This window comes from Dermacentor albipictus, chromosome 1, assembly GCF_038994185.2.
Source record: "Dermacentor albipictus isolate Rhodes 1998 colony chromosome 1, USDA_Dalb.pri_finalv2, whole genome shotgun sequence".
In the NCBI taxonomy this organism is placed as follows: Eukaryota; Metazoa; Arthropoda; class Arachnida; order Ixodida; family Ixodidae; genus Dermacentor; species Dermacentor albipictus.
Genome location: NC_091821.1, coordinates 409,446,661 through 409,470,665, shown reverse-complemented (window position 1 = coordinate 409,470,665; position 24,005 = coordinate 409,446,661). Strand labels below are relative to the sequence as shown.

The 24,005-nt window shown below is 47.3% G+C and overlaps 1 protein-coding gene across 10 annotated transcripts in view; it reads right to left on the bottom strand.

The window, feature by feature from the left end:
• The window catches only part of LOC135918168 (neuroligin-4, Y-linked-like), a 694,509-nt gene that overhangs the window by 583,848 nt on the left and 86,656 nt on the right, over window positions 1-24,005 (bottom strand). For 5 of the 10 annotated variants that reach the window (XM_070532198.1, XM_070532206.1, XM_070532195.1 and 2 more), the window contains one exon: window positions 16,633-16,774. The exons of 3 other annotated variants lie outside the window; for them this stretch is intronic. The gene's annotated coding sequence lies outside the window, so the exon portion shown is untranslated. The remainder of the gene's footprint in view (window positions 1-16,632; window positions 16,775-24,005) is intronic. 2 more of the 10 variants (XM_070532197.1, XM_070532196.1) reach the window with 1 other exon arrangement.

Genomic DNA, 24,005 nt, shown 5'->3' with positions numbered 1-24,005 from the left:
TGCGCGGCGACAGTGTCGACGTCAAATTGTGTTAGCTGGACAACAAAGGGATCCATTCCCGAAAGGAGAGGCACGAGCCCGGGCCACGGCGGCGCTCTCTCGCGGAAATCTCAGCTGTGCTCGGCCCACATCCAGCGGCCGGCCCAGCGCGCGCGGCAGCACCGATGCCCCCTCGCAACTGCAATTTGTTCCCCGGGTACTCGCCAGTGCTTTCGCTATTGGCCTTTATTTCCGTTCGTTCGCTGCTTGCTCGGCTCGGTGTTTGCTCGCGATACGGAGATGCTTAGAGAACAAAGGATGCGTCCTAGCTGCCGCAGCGTGGCAACGTTTTCCTGCTCTTAGAACAGAAAAAAAAAGAAAACTACGCGGATCGCCAGAAAGCGCATATACGGTGACCCGACCACCATTTCGGTGCCAATGATTACCCACTGATCAGGCGCTCAGATCAAATGTTTTCCAAAGTAATTATCTTCCTCAAAGGAAGAAGAATACGTTGGACTTATCGTAATTTAGGTTGTTGTTTCTTTCTTCATCGAAATACATGCGCACTTCAGGCGAATTTTTGTTGATAATGATAACTATTGAGATATTGGTGCGGTTCTCGTGCGTTTACACGCCTCTATAACCGAAATATTCTAGTCACACCCTTCTAGCGCCCCTTGTACGTTGCCGAGAACAGTGGCACTGATGATGCACCGCCTCATTTACAGTTTCGCCTTACGCGTTTCCCGCTGGTTGTGATAACATCGTCGGTGGCAATGCTTACCTCAGGATTCGCATCACTGTCGGTGCAACACTTCCGCATAAAGCGACCGAGAAAATGCACCAACTCCGGGCAATTTCTCAGATCGAATCAAATTATCGATTCAATGACTGCGCTAAGCAGCTCCGATGCCATGCACTGCCTTCGAGTGTCTCACTGACTTCATGTCACGCGATCGAAGAAATGTGTAATAAACCAATCCTAAAGATTCGTGTTCGCATGAATGCCGTGGTGTTACCATATACAGGACGTTTCAGCTAACTTTAGCCGGAGTTTAAATATATGCCGATGCACTCTAAGACAACGCGACCAAATGCATTTTGCTCACTTCTGTATATAGTGGGTCACACTATTTTTTGTGTTTTGCTTAATTAGATAAGTAGTCCAGATTATTTAGCCAACTTATGAAGCAACAAACCAGGAAAAAGATTCCAATTAGAAAGTTGCAGACCACATTGCAGAACGTCCGAAGAAACAGTTCCTGTCTTTCGATATATTAAGTATTAGTGTGGTTCAGCTTACTGCGGATGCCCGCGAAATACAAACAAAAAAACCACCACGTGGCATGCCCGCTTGAGCGTCATGATTGCACTGCTCCCAATCATTCCGTGCACAAGCCAACATTTAGCATTTAGCCGGGTGTATCTTACTTTGCTGCTGGTGAAACTTTCAGCAGCCACACGATTACACCGCAGCCGGAAATTTACACCCGGAGCGAAGTAGAATACACTTGGTGACTGCAACATTAGCTCTGTGTTTGTCTGAGTGAGCTAAGTGCTATCAGGTGGCTACACCATGCAGAACGTTCACGTTCGCGCCTCCGATCCTGTAAAACGCCCAGTTCTTTTGCGTTTACCTAAATACCGGACACGCTAAAGATCTCTATTTACATGCCCAGCAACTGTTACTTACGTCTAACAGTCGCAGGGCACTGCCACCTATGTAATGCTTGTAATTCTACCCTTTTGGTTGGAAGAAACAAAAGCATGCAACAGAGGTACTTCCGGCTTCTGCCGCACGATGCATGTTTTCAACAGTCAGCGCGTGACATTTGTGCCTTTAAATCGTGCAATATAAATATATTGTTTGGCTTCATATGCGCAGAATGACTCACGCATATGACAGCCAAGCTCTCATACAAGTCGCTTCTCAGTTCTTTTTCTTTTATTATTGTTATTAATTTTATTGTTTACTGCCTCAAAGTGAAATGAGCGTAAAGCAGGCGAATAGCTTCTTTCAGGACAATGAAGGGCGAAAAGTTGCGTCCTATAATTTACCTTCGGCCGCTTTATTCCAGATTCAGCGAACTGACAAGATGCAGCTAGCAGAGCGAGCATTGCTTCGCTGTAACCAAATCCTAGCAATCGGCGAGTGCCGAAAGCGAGGAGGAGGAAGAGGAGGAGAGACATAGAACAGCCGATGACGCTAATCAACAGCGCCACAAAGCCATTTCGCAGACACTCGCAAATTTGCTTGCGTCGCCAGAAAAAAAGACAAGAAAAACGAGAGTGAAAGGTAACCGGGCAGACTCTTGGGCACGTGTTTTGTACGTGCGCTCCAATTTAAACCGGTGGCTCAGAATTATTCTGGGAAAGTGCTAGCGCCTACCTTTCCACGCTCTTTCATCTCTAATTAATGACAAGCGCTTTCTCAATTAATTACAAGGCGAATGCGCGCGGCACGGGCATCGAGAAAGCGTTTTGCGCCTCCCGCTATTTTCTTTTTTTTTTCCTGCCATTCCCTTCTTCGCCCACCCATTTGCCTTCTCTTCCACCTCCGCTCCCGCTGCCTCATTCTTCTTAGCACGCGACCAGGCACGTAATTCTGTCGGCCACCGCGGACCCTGGTAGTGACAAATTAGGCAGGCCAAAGTAAAATGAGCGCGCACACTGCTTAGGCTTGCAACAGGGGCCCCTCTTTTCACTGCCACGTCAGACCCCATGCCACCTACTTGCTTTGCTAACTCGCGTTGCCCTCATGCCCTTGCCCCGCCCCTTCCCCTCCTTCAGCGAGCAACGCGAGCACTTTGACGTGCGCTTGGGCGGCTGAAAAATCTGCAGCGTGTAAGGTTTCTAAGAACCGCGGCACAGAAACGCGCCGTGACGAACTGCCCGGTGGTTACTTACGCTAACTAAAGATCACACGATGGTTATGAGTGTGTAATATAAATGTTTACGCATCAAGGGGGGGAGGCGTGGTGGGCACTAAACGTCTTCGTTCCAAATCTCTATCTCACTGAATGGCTTGTGCGCCTCAGCGTCGTGCTTCCTCCATGACAATTCAGTGTAAACGATGTTTGGTAGTGTTGCTTTAAACTACAACGCTCATCTCCCTTGTTCGCGCACTCGATGGCTTTCTAAGCATAGACTGGCGCAGCCGGCTGCGCAGAAACGCCCCGAGCGAGCCACCAATCGACCTTGGAGCCACTGCTGCCCACGCTCTCGCAAACACCATTTGGTTACCGCGACACGCCGCCACCATCTCAGGAGGGAAAAAGGCGTAGCTTGACCACGCCGCGGAAAATACTTGCACGATACTGCCAACGCTATCAGTGGGTTCAGCCTCCCATGATGCGCGGAGGACAACACTATCTAGAGGCGTTGCAAGATACCGAGCCTTGCGTCACGTCACAAAACTCTCCTCTCTCTTTAATGGATGGGCACGCGATCTTGCGTGCGCTATCAGCACTGCAAGCGTGTTCCCGCGCGCTACCATGGTCTGGGCTGTGGACGGCGCCGGACGACGTGGAACTGAGCAACGAGCTAATAAGTAGTGGCAACGCGTTCAAATCCTTGTGTCTCGTTACCTCGGGTTGAAAATAAGTGCCACCTCCGAAGACGCGAGGGAAGACTCATCAATTACCTGAAGTTATCCGATGTACTTGAAAAGCAAATGCCTAACATACTTTTATAACAGATTTCGTGCTATGCAGCAACACTCCAACTTCGTGATTTCTGCATTCTGCTACAGCTGTTTAACAGAGTTTTTTTTTTTAAATGTTATATGTGTTGAAAAGTATGTTCATACCTGTATACGGCGCTGGCTACTTCACTTCTTTTAATTTTAACGCCACATAAGGAAATGTTACTAAAAAGAAATAGAGAAATGAATGTAATGACAGTACTTCTAAAGACAATACTTCCTTTATTTCTTTTTTATTCGAGTAGGTCACCGTGAGGCAAATCATGGGGGCCTAATGAAAAGGCAGCGGCACTTAAAGGGCCCCTGAAACGGTTCGGACAAATTTTGTAGGCGCGTAGGGTACAGCTTAAGTAGAACATTCGCACCACAATTTAAGTGAAGCGTTACGTATTAATGGAGCTGCAAGCGATTAGAAGTTACCCTCCTCCCTAGCTATGCTTTTCCTCCTCAACTCGCTCACCGAACGAGCGGCGCTAAGCTCCGCCTTCACTGGTTCAGCGTCACGATGCGACGTCAGATCGCTCACTTCCGGTTGTTTAGGAGCACGCCCCCTCCCGCGCGAGACCTCTCCGCTAGCCGCTTGGCCGTCGACCGAGAGCTATCGAAGCAGCGTGCGTTGCGAGCATTCTGTCGTAGCGCCGAACGTGTCCGGTACTCCGCTAAAAACAGGCAAGCTGGTCATTTCGGCAAATGACTGGAGGCATAAACTCAATCTGATGAAGGAACTTTAGCGTAGACGTACGTGAGCAGCCTGATCGGTCTGCACGGTCCAGACACTTGCTGGCGCAGCGCTTAACCAGTCAAACAAAGCGCTAATATTTCTCTAACCAAGTGTAAAGCATTTTAAACATTTATAAATCAACGTGTTGATGATTACACTCCTGCGAAAAATACACACCAGCAGCAAAGAATACACTTCGTTGCTGCTACTGTGTATGGTTGAGCTCTGTGCCACCAGGTGGCTGCACCGTGCAGACCGTTCACATTTGCCCTTCTGCTCATCTCGTGGCTCATCCCGGCACAGTCAAGCGGCCAGACCCTGTCCCCTTGCGCTTGCGTTTGCCCTAATACTGGACTCGCGGTTTGCAGGTCGCTACGTTTGAAGTCCACAAGGCAACAAAGTCGAATCATAGTGCTCGCGAAAAGACTGAGACCGACTCTGACCGCAGTGCTCTCGTCAAAATGGAGTACGTTGTAACCCAAGCAGACGACACTTGCTGTGTGCCGGAAGCGCTGAAGTGTACTAAAAAACTATTCTTGTGTATTCTCTTTAAGTTATTTTCTTTTTACAAAAACAAAGTAACTAACATTCCAACTATTACGAGCATCATTTGTTCACCATAAAGTTGGAAAAATTGTCGACCACGCACCCTGGTCAGCCAATCAGATAGCTCCCCCATGTGACGTAATATGGGTTATTTGCATCATATGGGTAGGGGCGGCTTAAAATTCCGCCGAGCAGTGCGCTGCGATCGGCAGCGATGTGTATTTTTAAAACCTTATAACAAATTACACGCTTTACGCAGAGCACTTAGATGCATCAATTAATGATCAGAAGAACCTACTCTAACGACTCAGTACGTTTGTAGAAAATCGCCAAAATCGTTTCAGGGTCCCTTTAACATGTAGAAATCGTAGCTGTGGTTTATGGAACTGCTAATTCATAAGTACATAACTTTCCCAAGCCTCTTTCCCGAGATGCCGTCAATGCATTCGGGAAAGAGATTTATTGACAGTGAGCTTTTCTTCGTGTTTGCCATTTCATTGGTGTTCAAGTATTGTGAAACTTTGACAGAACATTACTCATAGTCTGGACAACTTTCTTGCATAAAGAAATGGTACGCACTCGCACTGCGTCTACGATGGTTTTGCCGCACAAATGACAAACAAGGACACCGTTGCGTCAGGGTTATATGCACGTAGGGCCTGTCACTTGTCAAGAAGTATTACCCGATCCCTAGCTAAGCTCAATTCAGTATTGCAACTGCCACCTGGCGCCGTAGTACTGAGTGGTGACTTTTCGGAATATAAATCGCAGTGCGCGTCTAGAGGCGTCTAGAGGCTACACCAACGAAAGAAGGCATGGCGAAAAAAAGAATCTCGAGTGGGGTTCCCCTCTACCAGCGTTGTTCTGACATGTATTTGTTGATTGCCTCAACAGCACGTGTAGCCGAAACGTAGTACCGTTATTAATTCAAGCCATCGCTACACAAGTTACTGTTTAAGGGGCTGCGCATGTTACAAATAACGCTTATAAGAGTTGCTCAATGTTACACTCATCGAGGATAGACGGTCTACTCTCCCTCAAAAAATAGAGCAGCAATTGCAGCTCGCCGCCTAAAGTTCAACGTTGCATTCGTTACGCGAACACCTGTTTGTCACGTCTTAAAATGATTGATAACATTGTGCAACATCTGCAGACGCAACGTGGGAATCGAATACCTCCTCTCCTCCTTTCCTTATTTAAGTTTCCAAAGACTTCCTCTCTACGCAGCATTGGCTACAGCTAGGGTTACATAAACTGACGAAGCAGCTTGCGCTGCTCAACGTGTCGTCACATGTCTGTTTTCCTTTTTATTGTGTGTGTGTGTCTGAAACACATAACTCGAGCCATCCTCTTGCGTCGGCAGCCGCTCTCGCATTTCAAGTGCAGCCGGCTGTGAAGCCGGTGGGCAATTTTGGGAGCGGCACGCTCTTTTTCTGGTAATTTAATTTTTCTTTTCTTCCTTGCTTACGCACCATCTATAGCATTACTCTTTCAGCTTCTTCTTCATTTATTTATCCCTTAGAGTGCAAGTTGGCGAGCTTGCATCTTCGTTTCGGGTTACCCTCACTCCCTCGATGCGTCTTCATTTTGCTCGATATGAGACATTCTTTCATAAGTCGTGACCTATTCGCCATTGAACACGAAAAACTCGTAATAATCTCTACGACAAAACGAAGCCTTTGTCTATCTGCAGAATTAAAACAGCGAACTGCGATGGCTTCAAATTCGCACCCAGAGTAATACAATTCTGTTCTAATCTCGGCACCCGTCACGGATGCTCCCGTTTCGTGAGACCAAAGCGGAGACAGCTTGTTTTAATACTGCTGCGTAGTTCTCTTGTAGACAGGCCGAAAGATTTAATTATGAGCGCTTTTTCAACGCACTGCAGCAACAACTCTCAGCATGGCCCGAATTAGTATTCTGAATATTGTCGCGCCGCGGCGGAGTTGGAGCGAGCGCGCAATAAGAAACGTCGAAAAGGTGCGACAAGCGAAATTAGGAAACCTGAAGAATAACGCGTAAGCGTAGGCCCCCTCAAATGATCACACAGTGTCAGGTAACGCTTCTTTGAGAACCATGCGTCTCGTATTACCCTGACCGATCTAGGTGCCTGCAAGAAGGAATTAGTTGAAGCGCAATTTCATTGTTCGCGAAGAAGGGAGGAATCGAAGCGCTCCGTGTAGGCGCAACGCGCGGAGTCCCATCTCTGTGTGTTTGCGCACACTGATTACCCAAAAGCGTTTCCACTGTAACATGCAGTACTATGTATTTTTTACTAGCACTCCATGTCGTATTAAATGTTCAGCTCACAAGCAGCGATTGCGAAGACGAATAGACGAATTCACAAAGGACATTCAGACCTTCTCTTGTGCTTGTTGTTATTGTCGATGCTTCCTGTGTTCAAAAGTCTTTTTATTTAGTTTTTTAATGGCAAATGTACACGAACAAGTTAAATTGATGGTTTGGAAGCACCATTCATTATTAGTTTAAGGCGTTACAAGATTATGAATAAAGTTGCATAGCTCCACCTGATCGCTGTTACGCTTGAAGAGGCGCGACTACCGCCTTCAGAGCCGCTGAAGAGGATGACTCACGAGCATGTAGCGCTCCCGACCTTTTTTCTTTTTTTATTGCGATGAAGGCTTGCCCTTAAGGCATAATTCTTGGAGCGTATATGTGTATTATATGTGTGCTGTGAGGCCTGTGTTGTGTATGAATTGAAGCAGTGTTTTGTGAAATATGTTATCATGTATCCAGTGGTCATAGCTGGTTGTCACACTGTCGCGGAGGCCGGCGTGCAGTAGGAGACGCGAGCGTTCCGATTGTAAACCCGTACATGTCCATATTAGGTGGTATGCATCTGATTCCACCACAGGAACGGAGCAGTATGGACATGTAGCACCCAGTGGTAAATGCGACCAGTTCCACCTTGAGACAACAGCCGGTGTAAGGGCCACCCCGGCCCGAAGCCTCCTAAGCACAACTTCCTCCGCCCTAGTAAGGTGAAGGGGGAGGGAGCAGACACACGGTGGGATAAGAGCGCGTGTATCCTGCCGGAGAACATTTTTACGGGCTCGCAGCGAGTTACGGGGTTGGGGTGGGAGGGGAATAGGTGGAGGATCAGGATTAGGAGGGCAGTGTGCCTGCTGGTCAGCAGCAAAGCTATGAGGGTTCGCTGAATGGCCTTGAATGGGATCGGCGGCTACCTCTTCGCGCCGCCTCCCTCATATTGGTGACACCAGACGACCCAGCCCGGTGATGCCAGCGTCAACGCGCTGACTCTACCTAGACGAGAGCGATGTGGCCTTACGGGGTCCGGTAGACGTTGTAGGGCATCCGGGGATTCTACATCGACATGTCGGGCAGCTGGTTCATCCAGCTGGACAGCCACTTCCGTATCAACAAGGCTCCAGGCTCAGGCGCTGCGTTTCAGGCTCCGGCTGCAACCCTCGGCTCTGACTTCTACGAGGAGATGCGGGCCGCCGTCCTTGCTCACTGCGATATGTGTAGTGCGAGAAATGGTGGCGTGGTTGTGAAATAAAAAGAAGAGGATGACAAAGAGTGCGCGCGTGGAGCTGAAAACCGTGCTGAATGGAAGACAACGACGTCGAACAGCACCCGGTGCGAGAACGCGCGGCGCAAGAAAAGAAATAAAAAAAAAGAATCCAATCGGGACAATCTACGGAGTCTTGAGGGGCTAATCACCTGTGAACACGGAACTCCAAAGGTCACCAATCAGGCAAAGACAAGTCGGTCAGAGCGACGGAATAGCGAGGCGCACTGGCACACAAGAGAGGGAGAATTCCAGAAAGGGACGCAACCATATAGACGCAACGTTGAAGATCGGTCACCGGACCGGGAGCTGAAAACGGGCCGTCGGGTTCCCGACCCGAGCCTCCAGGACGTCACCTGACCGGGGCCTCCTGCCAACTCGTTCACAGGCGTCACAGCTCTACCCGATCACGGACTGCTGCTCGAGGCCGGCGAACTCTGGCGCCCGCAGGCAGAGCGCGAACAGTCGGGCTAAGGACCCGAGATTGCGCCCAGCAGCCTGGCCAGAACGCCGCCTCCATCAGCACGTGCTACCAGGCCGGCCGCCAAAGTCCCATCTCCAAGCCGGAGCTGCTATTCTCTGGTCGCCTGTTCGTCGGTCAACTTCTGTCGTAGCCTCGCCTCCGCTCCTCCATGCCGAACTGCTGCGCGCGACCACACTTGTGGTCTGCCCTAACATGCGCGGTGTAGATACTGTTCTAGATTTAAGTGTAGTGGTTTCTTGTTGTGAAACTTCATTCAGTGTTTGCTTCATGTATTTCCTTTTTCGCACGAATTGTATTAAATGTGCTATATACGTTTTGCAGCAAGCGACTTGGTCCTTAACTGGTTTCTCGGAAGTTCCGCATCAGGGAACCGTCTGAAACATTAAAGAAAGAATAGAACGGCATCACCCTCCCTCCATCACCTCGAGAGCTCAGGCCCAAACAATGAAACGTTCCTTTCCTTCGAGCGCTTCCGAACCTACGTGAGGCCTCCTTACAGCGAAGGACCGATGGAGGAAGCAAGCGTACTCTGAAAGCTCCCTTCGGTGAAGCGTCCGTTCAGGACCAGGAGCGGCGTGAGGACGCATGAAGGTAGCTTCGGAGCTCCCTTACGCTGAGGAAGCATCAAGGAAGCCTTCACCGAGGGTCCCTCAGTAAGGAAGCTTTCAGAGTGACATAAGGTGGCCTCACCGCAATGAAGGCTTCCTTAGTGAGGTAAGGAAAATTTCATTGTTTGGCCCTCAGTCTCCAGCTGGCGCTCCGTCAGAAGAGCTCTCGCCATATGAACCATCGCGTCATTCCGCGTCTTGGCGTCCCACATTGCCTGCGTCCAGCCGTGGCAGTCGTCAGCACGCTCCGGGCCCAGCACCGAACGTCTGCTCGGTCCGTGAGCCTCCTTCCCAGCTGAAGGGCAGGTGCGCGACAACTCTTTCTAAGGGATTCACTGGGCCAAGCGTCAGCGCTTTAGGCTACTCTGTTGCCCGCCACTCTCCTACCTTGGACGTTCCTTCAAGCTATCCGCTTTCCGTTCGGGGACACTTCACTCATCACTGATTCAGAGGATCTCCCACCACCTCCACTAGGCGCAAAGTTCACTTTCGCAGGTACGGCAACGCCACAAGCAGAACCTACACGATGCCTTCTGCGACCACCGCAACCCTGATGTTATCAGCATTCTAGATTTCACCACAAGCAGCCTACCTACCTACCTCGCCCTGCTTCCCTTTGGCCTTTTCCGCGTGATTCAGACTCGACAAGGGGCATTATCCCCTGGGCTCCTGCTTTTTCCGCGTGGCGGCCTCAAGGTAGGTGCCGCTCTTTCCAGCTAACCCTTCATTACGCTGCATGCATTCCACGTATTTTGCTGACACTCCCTCGCCTGTCGCGTCGGGGGTGTGCGTTCCATTGTCACGCACATTCTCGTTCGCAATGGCGGCCCTGTTCAGCTTTTCCTCGGCTGCTTCAAGTCTCTTTTCAACTACCTTTCGTGCATCACGGTCCCTGTTTAGCTCATTTTTCAACTCTTGCACCTGTTTGAGAAGCTCTTCTTGGAAAGCCTCCATTTTCTGCAGCCTAGTATAGACATCACATTGTGTGACGGTTGATTCGATGCCCTCTCCATTCTCATCCGTCGCCTCATCTGCCTTGAGGGACCCCCCGCACACTGCTTGCTTTCCCGTCTTTCTCGCCATGTATTGCACGGCTTTTTGCAAATACTACAATACTATAATAATGCTACTACTGATGCAAATACTATAATACTATATCAATGCAGAGCACGTGCCTTTTAGCAAAGGCCAATACGCACAGGTTCAAAATCCTCGAAATGTCGCAAAGCAACTCTCACCACTGTTTCAAAAACAATCAATGCCGCCGAGACCGAAGGTATGACATGCTCTCGCACGCGCTCAACCACGCGGCCACGCTCTCACTTTCCTACCAAACTACGCACAGTAAAATCACTACTAGCTATTTGTCTTACCACTTCCAAGCCACCATTTAAAGACTACAAACACTCAATGTCCCATCCGGCTGCACGTGTTGGAGCACGTTGCTCGAAAGGACACTCTAACCATCGTGCAAAACAAATGTACACGAAGCACAACCGCGCACCCGAAATACGAGAGACAAAAAATGGAAAGAAAAAGAAATCCACCCAATTACTATTTAAAGGGAAAAAATCAGCAAATAAAGAACAGAAGCAAGCTCAAAGCATGCACAAATACTTACAATTTCGTCGCCGCCACGGAGCCCCGAAAAGCACGTCCATTCGCCATAATATCCAAACAAGAAAACTGCTAAGACTGCTAAGGTTCGTGCCTAGCGCCATCTAGTTTTACACAAAACAACTGCTAAATGCCACCAATACGTATAAAGTCAGACCTTCCGTTTATTTTAAGGCGGTTCATATCGCTATAATATGTCGAAATCTTTTTGATCATGCGCAATTTTACATACCGCAAAATATATACCAGACGACATTCAGCGTTTTCTGCATGGACTTGTTGCAGTCATCAGTATTACATGGCTCGACTACAAAAATCACGTAATACGTTTTCAGTTTGTACTGCCATACTAATCACGTAATACGTTTTCAGTTTGTACTGCCATACTTCAGATGTTATATTCCATTTGTTCTGTACAAGGTTAAGTAATCGTTTTTTGTAAATGATTCGCTTTTACGCTAGTCTCCTCGCTTATTTTCTCGCAGTTTGTTAATCTACGTACCTCACGTAGTTTTGTCTGCCACATTTGCTTCTTCTATACATTGTATCTTGTCTATTAGTTTTTCAGTACACCAGTACAAGGGCATGTTCCTTTTCCAGCCTTTCCTGTGTACTATAGTAAACGACTACTTTATTTATGTGTTAGCATTCTTAGGGTTCTTAGCACGCTTTTCGATGGTTATCGATTGATCTATCTATTAAGGCGAACTTAACTGACTAGTTGTGCTGTGGCCTCGAGCGAAGCATGGGAGATGCAAAAAGTGGTGTAAAAGCACACGTGTCCTCTGAGTGAGAGGTGGGTGGAGAGGGGTGCAAGCGACGCGCGCAGACACCGCAGACCCCAAAACAGGTGTGAGTCGCTGACGTCAGGCGTGAAGACGCCACGGCGGTTGACGCGACAGTCGACTGCGAAGCGAGGAAGACGGTGATGGAGGGCGCTCGCCCGGGCCCTGGCAGATTGCGCGGTAGGCCTCAGAAGTACGCTGCCGACGAAGATGCCCCCAAGCGAGAAACGAGGTGCGACGGAGGAAGGGGCGGGAGCAACGCGTTTGACCGCGAGTGCTGCTTTCCCCTGCTGAGAGGATAAAGCGTAAAGTCAAAAATAAACGTCGCTGTCGCGAGTCTGACGCCCGCTATACGAGCGCGCGAAACCGCAGCTATGCGTCGAAAACGAGCCGAAGAAGCCGAAGTGCTTTCACCTTCACGTATTACAGGAGTGTAACTTGCTGCCGAACTTTTTTGTATCTAACTGTTATCCCGCCCACTTGAATCCATGGTTGATTGGGCAGCGCATCGGGATGCTGTGCTCAGGGAACAGGGTTCAAAACCAACCGTTCGACCAGCTTGGGTCACGGCTTATATGACAATGTGTGTACAAATCAGCTACTCGTTAACGGACGGCTAACACGCCGGCATTGGTCACTGTTGATGCAGGACTGCATCTAGTACCGCTGCTCAATGAGATTATTTAACGCCGACTTGGAGCACTGGGTATAGGCCACTTGGTCTACGATGGCTTTCAATTAAAGGGCCCCTGAAACGGTTCGGGCAAATTTTGTAGGTGCGTAGGGTACAGCTTAAGTGGAACATTCGCACCACAATTTAAGTGAAGCGTTACGTAGTAATGGAGCTGCAAGCGATTAGAAGTTACCCTCCTCCCTAGCTATGCTTTTCCTCCTCAACTCGCTCGCCGAGCGAGCGGCGCTAAGCTCCGCCTTCACTGGTTCAGCGTCACGATGCGACGTCACATCGCTCACTTCCGGTTGTTTAGGAGCACGCCCCTTCCCGCGCGAGACCTCTCCGTTAGCCGCTTGGCCGTCGACCGAGAGCTATCGAAGCAGCGTGCGTTGCGAGCATTCTGTCGTAGCGCCGAACGTGTCCGGTACTCCGCTAAAAACAGGCAAGCTGGTCATTTCGGCAAATGACTGGAGGCATAAACTGAAGCTGATGTAGGAACTTTAGCGTAGACGTACGTGAGCAGCCTGATCGGTCTGCACGGTCCAGACACTTGCTGGCGCAGCGCTTAACCAGTCAAACAAAGCGCTAATATTGCTCTAACCAAGTGTAAAGCATTTTAAACATTTATAAATCAACGTGTTGATGATTACACTCCTGCGAAAAATACACACCAGCAACGAAGAAGAATACACTTCGTTGCTGCTACTGTGTATGGTTGAGTTCTGTGCCACCAGGTGGCTGCACCGTGCAGACCGTTCACATTTGCCCTTCTGCTCATCTCGTGGCTCATCCCGGCACAGTCAAGCGGCCAGACCCTGTACCCTTGCGCTTGCGTTTGCCCTAATACTGGACTCGCGGTTTGCAGGTCGCTAGGTTTGCAGTCCACAAGGCAACAAAGTCGAATCATAGTGCTCGCGAAAAGACTGAGACCGACTCTGACCGCGGAGCTCTCGTCAAAATGGAGTACGTTGTAACACAAGCAGACGACACTTGCTGTGTGCCGGAAGTGCTGAAGTGTACTAAAAAACTATTCTTGTGTATTCTCTTTAAGTTATTTTCTTTTTACAAAAACAAAGTAACTAACATTCCAACTATTACGAGCATCATTTGTTCACCATAAAGTTGGAAAAATTGTCGACCACGCACCCTGGTCAGCCAATCAGATAGCTCGCCCATGTGACGTAATATGGGTTATTTGCATTATATGGGTCGGGGCGGCTTAAAATTCCGCCGAGCAGTGCGCTGCGATCGGCAGCGATGGGTATTTTTAAAACCTTATAATAAATTACACGCTTTACGCAGAGCACTTAGATGCATCAATTAATGATCAGAAGAACCTACTCTAACGACTCAGTACGTTTGTAGAAAATCGCCAAAATCGTTTCAGGGTCCCTCTAAGCCCTATGATGCCTAGTTGAGACACTGGGCATTTGTCAGCCGTTGTGGGTCGCTCTTCAATGAACGTGTTTGACGTGAACTTGGGTAACTAGGTATATTTCGCTGGGACTGTGCCGCTCTAACATTGGCTCTGCAACGACAAAAAAGATCTTTTCAATTTCTTCGTTGCCCGGTGGAACCGAACCTGCTCCACAATTTAGTGTTCCTCAAGGACCAATCGCCGCCAACCAAACCTGCGTTGTTCCTCAAGTTCAATTTGTTCCTCAAAGACAGTAGCCTGACGCTTTAGCAGGCTGCGCCACAAATGCACTGTTATGTGCCGCCTTCGAATGAACGTCTTTCACATCAACGCTTTAGCAAGCTGCGCCATGAAGGCAGTGAGTATGGGCCGCTCTTAAATGAACATCTCGCAAACATGGGTCATGGAGTATGTGCACACCCAGTGGCACATTGGTCTCTGCATCTCGCCAGTGCCACCAGATGGCGCAGCGCGGCCAGCGGGAGCATATACAGGAACACTAAGGAAGCGGAGGATTGGTGGAATAAAAGTAGAGAAACGACAAAAAACAAAGACGTGCAAAAGCACAGTTCGCAGTAGGGGATCAGAAAATTTGGTTGTGTGAGTTCATAGTGTTTTTTTTTATTGTTTAACGTAGGTAGGACATTAGGCAGTATAATAGCAAGAGCTTGATGGCGCAACCCACCAGCCCGTTCCAAAGGGACGCTCACAACATCCATCCATCCACCCATCCGAAGCGCGAGAGCGCAGCTCCGTTGCAGCGATTTTCAGTCCGCGACACGGCAAATTCCGTCGCTCAGCGACTGCCTCGACGTAGTGGGCTCTCCGCGACTGGATTCCAACAAGTTGGTCGCGCCGATCGCCTTGATTCAGCGATCGGCGCGATGTGAGAGGTGCAATGTGTGACGAAACAAAGCGCCGTCAAAATAGGCGCTTTCTTGTTTTACCACGCGTTGGTAGCTCTGTGGAGCAATGGCGCGCGCCAGTTTCTTTTATTTTATAATAGGGCATACCCACCAGCGCCTGCGGCTTAGGAGCTTCACAAACATTTTGCTTTTCTTCCACTTACGGAATTCGTTTAGAAGGAGAAGCTGCACGCTATCCAGGTCAGGAGAAGGACACCGCTTCAACATAAGGCACGTACCCACTTGATCGCCACCGTCGTCAACCTCTTAATCGCTACAAATTGTGCCAGCTGCTTATACGTGCACACTCAACAGTACCTTGTTCTTCTTCAAAAGCAAATACTCACCCAGAAAAGAAGTTGTGGCTTCCATAGTAACAAGGAAACTAGAGTGTACTAAACGGAACCACCCCACCGACACCGCACAAGCCGCACGCTCATACGTGCGGTGCCGTGCAGCGTCTCACTCACCGCATCTGCAAGCTGTCGTAAAGTCTGTGCGCTTTTAAACGTTAAAAAATGGTGTAGTTATTGTATTATCGAAAAATAATAGGACAATTCGAATATTTGACAAATTTCCATGTTGATTTTGTTTAACGATGCAGGCGTGGATACTTCGTGGGCAGGGGGCAATCTTGCGCATCGCTGCGACGGAAATCGCGCTGCCGCCAACGCATGTGAAAGATGTCAGCGAAAATCGCTCGGCAAAACGATATTTTTCGCCCCAATCGCGTCATGTGAAACAGCCTTTACGCGCTTCTAAGCGTTCGCACGCACCAGGGCGCCATGCATTTCGGACATTGTATTACCGTCGTTTCGACGATGGCAATACATTGTGTCGCTACATTGACTGATATTCATAAACGTATTACGACCGACAGTCATTGTGAGACGTTATATTGCATATTCATTATATCATTATTATTATTATTATTATTATTATTATTATTATTATTATTATTATTATTCGGGTGGTATAATATCTCGGGGTGGATTTCGATAGCAGTTTATCAGGCATGACCACTTGGCTTACGTTTGTACCAGGCTATGGAAGGTTTCATGGTTACTCTTTAATATCAGATCTTTGGCTCTAATATATGTGAAGAAAACTATAATTTATGCACTTGCGTATAGTGTTCTTAGATGCGGAATCGCCTTATTTGCGTCATGTCATTCCCGTTGGCATTGCCCAATTGATAGCATCATAAAAACATGTTAAAGAGCATTGCGTGTAATTGTGATACCCCATCCGGGGCGGACATTTTCCGGTTCTTACGTCTTCCTTCATTCCATTCTCTTTTCGTACAAACTGTTGTTCATCGCCACTTTTGGAATTCAGACTTTTTAAATAAGTATGATCCTAACCGGAACTTGCGAAAAACCATTCGATATTATGTACCGCGAAGCGAAACAAGGTATGGAAAGGCAAGACGGTGTGCTTATCTGCCGGAAATTTTTAATGGGTTACCAAAAGAACTTTTTGCTGTAAACTCTATGCGGAACCTAAAAATGCATTTGAAAACATTGTGTTGATTGTTGCATTCTTTTACAGTTGTGCTTAGAAATATGAGAATATGTATTTGAAGTTATGTTTCCTTGGAGTTAGCACTGATGTCCTTGGTACTGGTTTTGTGATTACCTTGTTTTTCTATTTCTTCAGCTGAACCTATATTGTTCCTTTCAATCAATGTTCTGTTTGTTGTTACCTCTGCCGTAAACTGCCGGGCCCAGTCCTTCAAGCCTCCTGTTGGCCTTGACGGGCCGGAACGTCTCTGTATCCCCTACAAAGTGGGAATTATTATTATTATTATTATTATTATTATTATTATTATTATTATTATTATTATTATTAACAATTACGCTTTTTAGTCTAATTGTACAAGTGCTTAAGAAAATTCTCAGTTACAAGTATCCTATAAACGAAATGCGGAGTAACTACATAGGTCAATGTACAGGCTGTTTCAGCTAACTTACGCCAAGTCTTAAAAACACGTCTGCGCTACGAGCATGCCACCGACCTGGCATCATTCGCTGTCTTCCTGGAACTCAGAGCATTTCTTACTATGAGCTTAGAACATTATTCAAAAAATCATTATACAGCCAACTTTTAAAATATTGCTTAAGACGCATAATCTGCATTGAAGAAGTTTTAGACCTTATTTAGAAATATCCAAATCATCTCTTTCTGCGAAGACAGCTACGGTGGCTTCAATTTTTCCGGGCTGCCATAGAAGCGTGCGAGATTTTTGTTTTTAATTACAACGTCATTATGCGCTTTCGTGCTGCGATATGAGGACCCTCAAGCATCCTAGCAAATAATGATCGATGCTGCGTGCAGACCGAACGCCATGAATAGACCGCGCGCACAAATTATAGGTTATGTGTAAACCCACCGTATTCGATGCACCGCCATAACCATTAAAACCTTTTCGCCCCTTACGCAATCGGTCCAAGTGAAAGCGCTTACTGAGCTTCGACAATTTGCATGCGATGTTTATTGCAAATCTCATAGATTCACTTGAGTCACTGCTGCAACAGATGTCTCGCCAAAAATGTGAGAAATACCATTGTATTTCATAAGGCCTATTTTCGAGGCCTATTTCATAAGGCCTCCATTTCATAAGGCCTATTCATGCGTTCGGTCTGCGCGCGCTATCGATCAATCATTCCTTCGTAACATGTTTGTGGGCACTAATGTCGCTGCGCGCACACGCTTTTTCACGTGGTACATTCTTCAATCTCACGCGCATTCTTTGCGCTCCAGAATAATTAAAATCACCGCGGCGTCCTCTGCAGGAAGAAATTATGGGGATAGTTATCAATATGGATTCTACAAATGCTTTGTTGAATATATTGCCTTGAAATCAATGCTCTAGAGCAACAGTGAAGATAAATTCTAAACCAGCTGAGACGGAGAAAGTCTTATTGCAAAACTCTGTTCTTTGTTCATATCGCGATAATAGGTTGATTATCACAAGAAGAAAATTAGGATCAAAGTATTTTTTTTCTTATTTTCGCCGAAATCGAAACACTAGCGCGTCAGTGTAATGTCACGGATAACAAAATCTTTTTCGCCTATTTGGCCCGCTGTGACTCAGTTAAATTTATCGGAACTTGTCGCGTTCTCTCTTAGGCTCGGTTACGGCACAACATGGCTCATCTTTACCGATAAAACGTTAGCTAGGCGCTAGCAGACGCCGCCAAAATCGGTGACGTCACGGCGAGCTGGAACATGAACTTGAAGGCAGCCTCGCCACCAGTCTTCTGTTTCTGCGTGTTCTCTGACTTACCCAGACTCTATACTCGCGCTAAGAGCGGCTTCTTTTTTCACCTTTTTTGCTATTTCGGAGCGGCTATTGGCCAATGTAGCTCGAATAACTATTAGAACGCAGCTGTATAGCTCTACCTCCCTATGGGTCTGCCGTCCCCGTAGGCAAACACTCGGGAGGCGCGCCCACCTGCGCCGCTGGGTTCCTTGCAGCACCACTAGGTGGCGTTCGCCTCCGCATATCCGTAGTGTTCCTGTATATGCTCCCTGCGGGAGCATATACAGGAACACTACATACCTGCAGCAGCGGTGGCGCGGGCCGTGCGGGGGAAAGAAAAGAAAAGAACCCGATAGCACTCCTTCGGACGTAGCGTTTGCTGCAAGCGTCACCCGGCTAAGGTTACGCTTGCGTAAGCTGCAGTTGCCGGGAAGCGGCAACTGTAGCACAAGCAGGGAGTCGCGTAACTACACTTTCGTGTGTAAAAGAAGAACCTAACTAGCGACTGATTTGTGCTGTGACAGTTCTTGGGAAGGCCACGTATAGTGAAGCCTGTTGAAAAGCAGCGAGCATGCATACGAGGCGCAACGAAATTGTGCTTAAGGGCTTTTCTCTTTTCTCTGGTCCACTCTTTGTAGGTCCATGAAGTAGCGGCGCAAGCCAAATCGTAAGCCGCTGAAACGTCTTAGGCTAATAATTAGGTAAAGCGCATGTGAACGTCGCAATCTGAATAACTTAGAGCTACCTCGTAATGGGGAAACGTTCTAGTTGTCGCTTACAGCTTCGTTGTCCAACGACTTTCACAGCATTGATTGGAGACCACATTTACTCTTTGGTGTCTCTTTGAAGTTGGAACATTATTCTTATTTAGCGATCTACGCGGTTAGTAAATTAATGCTTTGCGTTGCTCAAGAGTACAGTTAACAATACCAAGTTGGTTGTTTTCTCGTAGAACACACGCGGCTCTTTTAATGCTGGGCAGAAGTTAGCTCTAACACTCTCTAAAGCGTTAAAGCAAAGCCTAACCCTGTAAGGCGCTGTTTGCCCATTTGTGCACGTGAGGAGAGCGCATCGAAAACAAAAGTGCTGATGAAAATGTTGACATTTAGAGCATCTCACCCATATCCTGAGACATCTCTAGTTCGAGCTGGGTAGCCAGTTTGAATAATACGTGTAAAGTGCTTCAGTGAAACAAGCTCGAAGGTACAGGGCGGGATGCTTGCTCTCGGTGTCAGTTTGTCGTCATGCAGCAGGTTCTCTTCTTTCCTTTCTTTTACGCTCATGTTTCAATGGATGGCTAGGCGCTTTCCAAGTATACCAGGCATGAGATAGTTGATGCCCTCGTATCTGACGTTCATGTAGACAGTTCTCGCATGGACTTCATATCTTGTAAACAAGACAAAGCTCACTGAAGGATAAATAAATCGTATTCTGTTCTGCAAATGTACGTTTTTCATGATTCTGAAGTTACAAGAAATGTGGTGAAAAAATGTTCTGTAGAAATAACTGGATCTTGAAAGGAATAGGGCCCACGCAAAGATAAATCGCCGCATTTTTCTTTTATCTAGATCTATTTAGATTATCCTTGATTACCTCGAATTATTACAATTGTAGAAGTGAGAGAAAATTATTATTTTCGCTGACCCTGCTGCGAAGCAACAGCAGACGCTACAACTTGCGCGTTAGTTACCAATGCGATGATCAACACAACTTAATTCCTATATAAGTTGTAAATTATCGACTTCCCTATGATGTCATAGCTGCCTATTTGAAATTAGCAAGTACTGAAACGCTGACGTCTTGCAGTAATATCTACACCTTAAACAGTTTCGAGAAATAGGATTTCAAGTATTCAGCGAAGTGCGTTGCTGTTTCTGTTAATATCTCTCCCGCATTTCTCGAAGATACAGCGGAATAAACTGCTTCCGGCAGTTTATTCCGTTGGCATAGATTGCACGGAACATCCTGAGTGCATTATTCTTAGACTTGCTGCAGAGCACAAAGTTAAAAGTGAAACATTAGGCTTTGAGTACAGGCTCATTTCAATCCTGCAATTGCTATACATCTGAGCGTATTCACTAAATATATATTAGTAGCAACATGGTAATTATAATCGTATAGACAATGATCGCGTGAGCTTTGACGTCCGCTGCTGCTATAAAACTTGGTGAGTAAATATTATTATCTCGTATCCGATTCCTCAATTTCAATAATCTCAAATACTCATGGACAGCACGCTTGGGAACACTGTGCAGAGGGTGTCTTCTTGGCCTCTGAAATTTCGCTACGTAATCATCCGTGGCGCAATGTAATAGTAAACAGCGTACCACAGAAGATGAGTGCCCTTATAACTATACGAAACATCGTGTTCAAAACGCTTCAATGTGACCATAAGGCTGCATTGTGTCGTCGACCATTGAGTTATGCTGCAACAGACCTGTAAATTGCAACCGTGATAATTGGATAGAATGAAAGAAAAATCGGTACACTGCATACTTTTCGGTAATTCGTTTGGACAATACTTCGTATAGATAAAGCACTCTGAGTACGTGGATGGGTAGTAGGCAAAAGAGGGGGTTAAACAAAAACCAACACACAAATAACCAAGAATTTTAGTCCTCGTGTGCCATTTGCTGTCACTAGCATTCTTCTTGCTGTACTGCGGCAGTGAAAATAAAGTAGGGGCCCTATAACGTAAAACTATTCCAATATGTTTCTATTACAATTTCCTGACGTCAAATTTGCGTAACCGCCGACGTAAGAGCGGGCGGTAACCCGTAGGGTTTACTGAACAGACCAATCGAACGCTATCCTCGTTCATAGGAGGTAATTTTTGTTTGCTTGAAAAACGAATAACATTGCCTACACTGAGCGGCTTGTCGCATCTAATTGGTTGACAAGAGGCGAGGAGAACGCCCAAGTGGAGAGCGATTCACTGGGGCAGAGCCAGTGCACTGAAAATCGATAACCGGATGAAGAGGGTGGTGCCGGCGTCTGCGATTGGTCGGCTTTCCCTTACTTAGCTTGCGGTGGCTGGTCGAAAATCGCAGGGGCATGCAACGGAAGCTTAAGAATGACGCTAAAACTGACCCTCAGCAAAGAAGAGTTGGCAGAATGAGGTGGTAAGCGTGCCGAAAGTGCTCGAAAACGTTACACGGCCACGCAAGAACCTTTATTATACGCAAATACACCCATGCTCTCCGGCAGGTGCGAGTAGCCAGCGTCTCAGCGATCGGCGGAAGCCATCTTTTATTTCTTTCTGAACGGGGCAGCCTACGGCTATTCCGAAGAAAATTCAGTTTTGTTCGGCATATTAATGCATCTTTATCGCGTACACGTCACTTTGACGCGGTGAGTTTGTGCGGTTTTGTGACGTCGCGTGACAGGTAGGTGAAGTGGGTGCAGCCCGAAAACTTTTTACCAATAGCCGAGGGCTAATGGCGAAAAGGGGTCGCATCAGAAATAACTGTTTTTCTTTTTTCTGTCAAATCATGCATAATCGGTGTGTACACATCATATCAGATGGGGTGGTATCGCGGTTTTCGTGACGTCGCGTGACAGACAGGTGAAGCGGGGGTGGTAGAAAAAAATTTTGACCAATCGTGGAGGGCTGATAGCAGTCAAAGCAGAAAGCTGGGCTAGTTGGTGTATCATCATTATTCAAAAGACTAGCGCAATATAGCAGGGACAAAGACAGAGAAGACGACAGGACGAGCGCTAAACATCAACTGGTTTTTTACAGCAAGAGAAGGTACATATATACATTTCGTTGGTGCATGCGCACACAGTGTTAAAATAGTACAAACTCATTCTAATCAAAATGTGGCAGACTGTTCTGTAAGTACATTTTTTCTTTTCTGGACAAGGCAAGTGAAGCCGTGCTGACACAGTTATCACCCTCCCTGTCTATGTGATATGCCTCACTAATCTCGCGCCCCCACCTTGTGCCTCCCCTACCAAGCACACACGTGGCGTCAAACGCAGGCACGCACCCGCATCGCTTACAGTGCATGGCCAAATGGCCGCCCCCCGCTAATGAATCTACTAGCGTTCGGTGCTCTCGTAGCCGTTCATTTAGGCAGCGTCCAGTCTGCCCCACGTAGCATCTACCGCATGAGAGAGGTATGCGGTATACGACCCCAACCATGCAGGGTACAAACTTGCATTCATGTTTTTTGGCGCAGACCGGTTTATGCTTCTCGTTTACGGCTTTGCACATGCGCACCAGCTTTTCGGGGGCAGTGAACATCACGTCCACGCCGCACTTTTCACCAACTTTCCTCAGCCGGTGCGACAGCTGGTGCACGTACGGAATAGCTGTACGTTTCAGCTTCTTGCAGCTTTTTTCGGCTGCTACGCCAGGACGTCCACCTGCTCTGATTTCTTTCAGAAGGCATTCCGCCACAGCCGTCACGATCTCTTTCGGAAAACCGGCGTTCTGCAACCGGAGCACTGGGCAATGTGCAGATGCAGAAGAGAAAGCTAGATGTATTTCTGAAGGTGTCGGCTGCCTGACAAGTAGGAAACCATGCTCACTCGGGGCAACGCTAGCGGTGGGCAAAACTATTCATTACCTCAGGAAGAATAATCTCTCTTTGCTGACTGCTGATAAGGAGGGTGGTTTCGTCGTGTTGCCCAAAACGATGTATCTTGAAAAGGCTAAGCAGGCTATTGAAAAGAATTTTGTTCCCTTGGAAAGAACTGGCAGGAAAGTAAAGGCAGAGGCACTCAAACTGTGTGAACAGATCAATTTGACAGGACTACACAAGTCTCTAAAAGCTGCGAATATGCCGGGGCTGAACGTATTTTTTTCTGCAAAAACCCACAAGGAAGGCATTCCTCTCAGAGCAATCGTATCCGAGAAAGAAGCCTGGCAAGGTCTGGTATCAAAATACCTACAAAAGCATCTTAGCAAAATAGACATAGAAGATCCTTTTCGTGTAAGCAACTCAAAGGATGTGATTGAATTTTTGGGTGAGCAAGATGGTGCTTCACAAGCCAATTTTGCCTTTTCAGTCGATATTGAGGAGCTCTTTTATTCCATTCCCCAGCCAGAGTTGTTAGACGCAGTAAAAGAGCGGATTGAAAACTGGGGGGCTGTCCATGTCCAAAATAGTAGCGGGGTTTCCGTAAACGACTTTGTAGCATTAGTTGAGTGCTACCTCTCTTCCACCTACATTTGTTTTAACGACAAGTTGTTCGTGCGAAAAGATGGTATTTGCATAGGCTCCTGCATAGCTCCTATACTTAGTGAAATTTTTTTAGGCCAATTTGACAAGCGCGTGGCATCGTGCATAAAACAGGATAAACATGTTGTGAGGTGTTTTAGATATGTTGATGATTTCATTGTGTTTGTGAATGTTGAAAATGACAGCGACAAACCACAGGTTGTAAAAAGTGTTTTAGAAATTTTCGGTGATTGTTCTGACAAATTAAGGTTCACGCATGAAGTGCCGATGAACGGATGTCTCCAATTCCTCGAGCTGTGTTTGCACTTTGGCACAGGGCACATCTGCTGGTCGTATTAGCCTCGCACTAAAAAGGAAATTCTAGCATATAATTCGGCTCACTCAAAATTGGTTAAGAGGGGCATTGCAAAAAATTGCCTGCGTGGTGCTCTCGAAAAGTCCTGCCACCATAAGATTGAGGTTAGCTTGCAGATGCAAGTGCTCCGGTTGCAGAACGCCGGTTTTCCGAAAGCGATCGTGACGGCTGTGGCGGAATGCCTTCTGAAAGAAATCAGAGC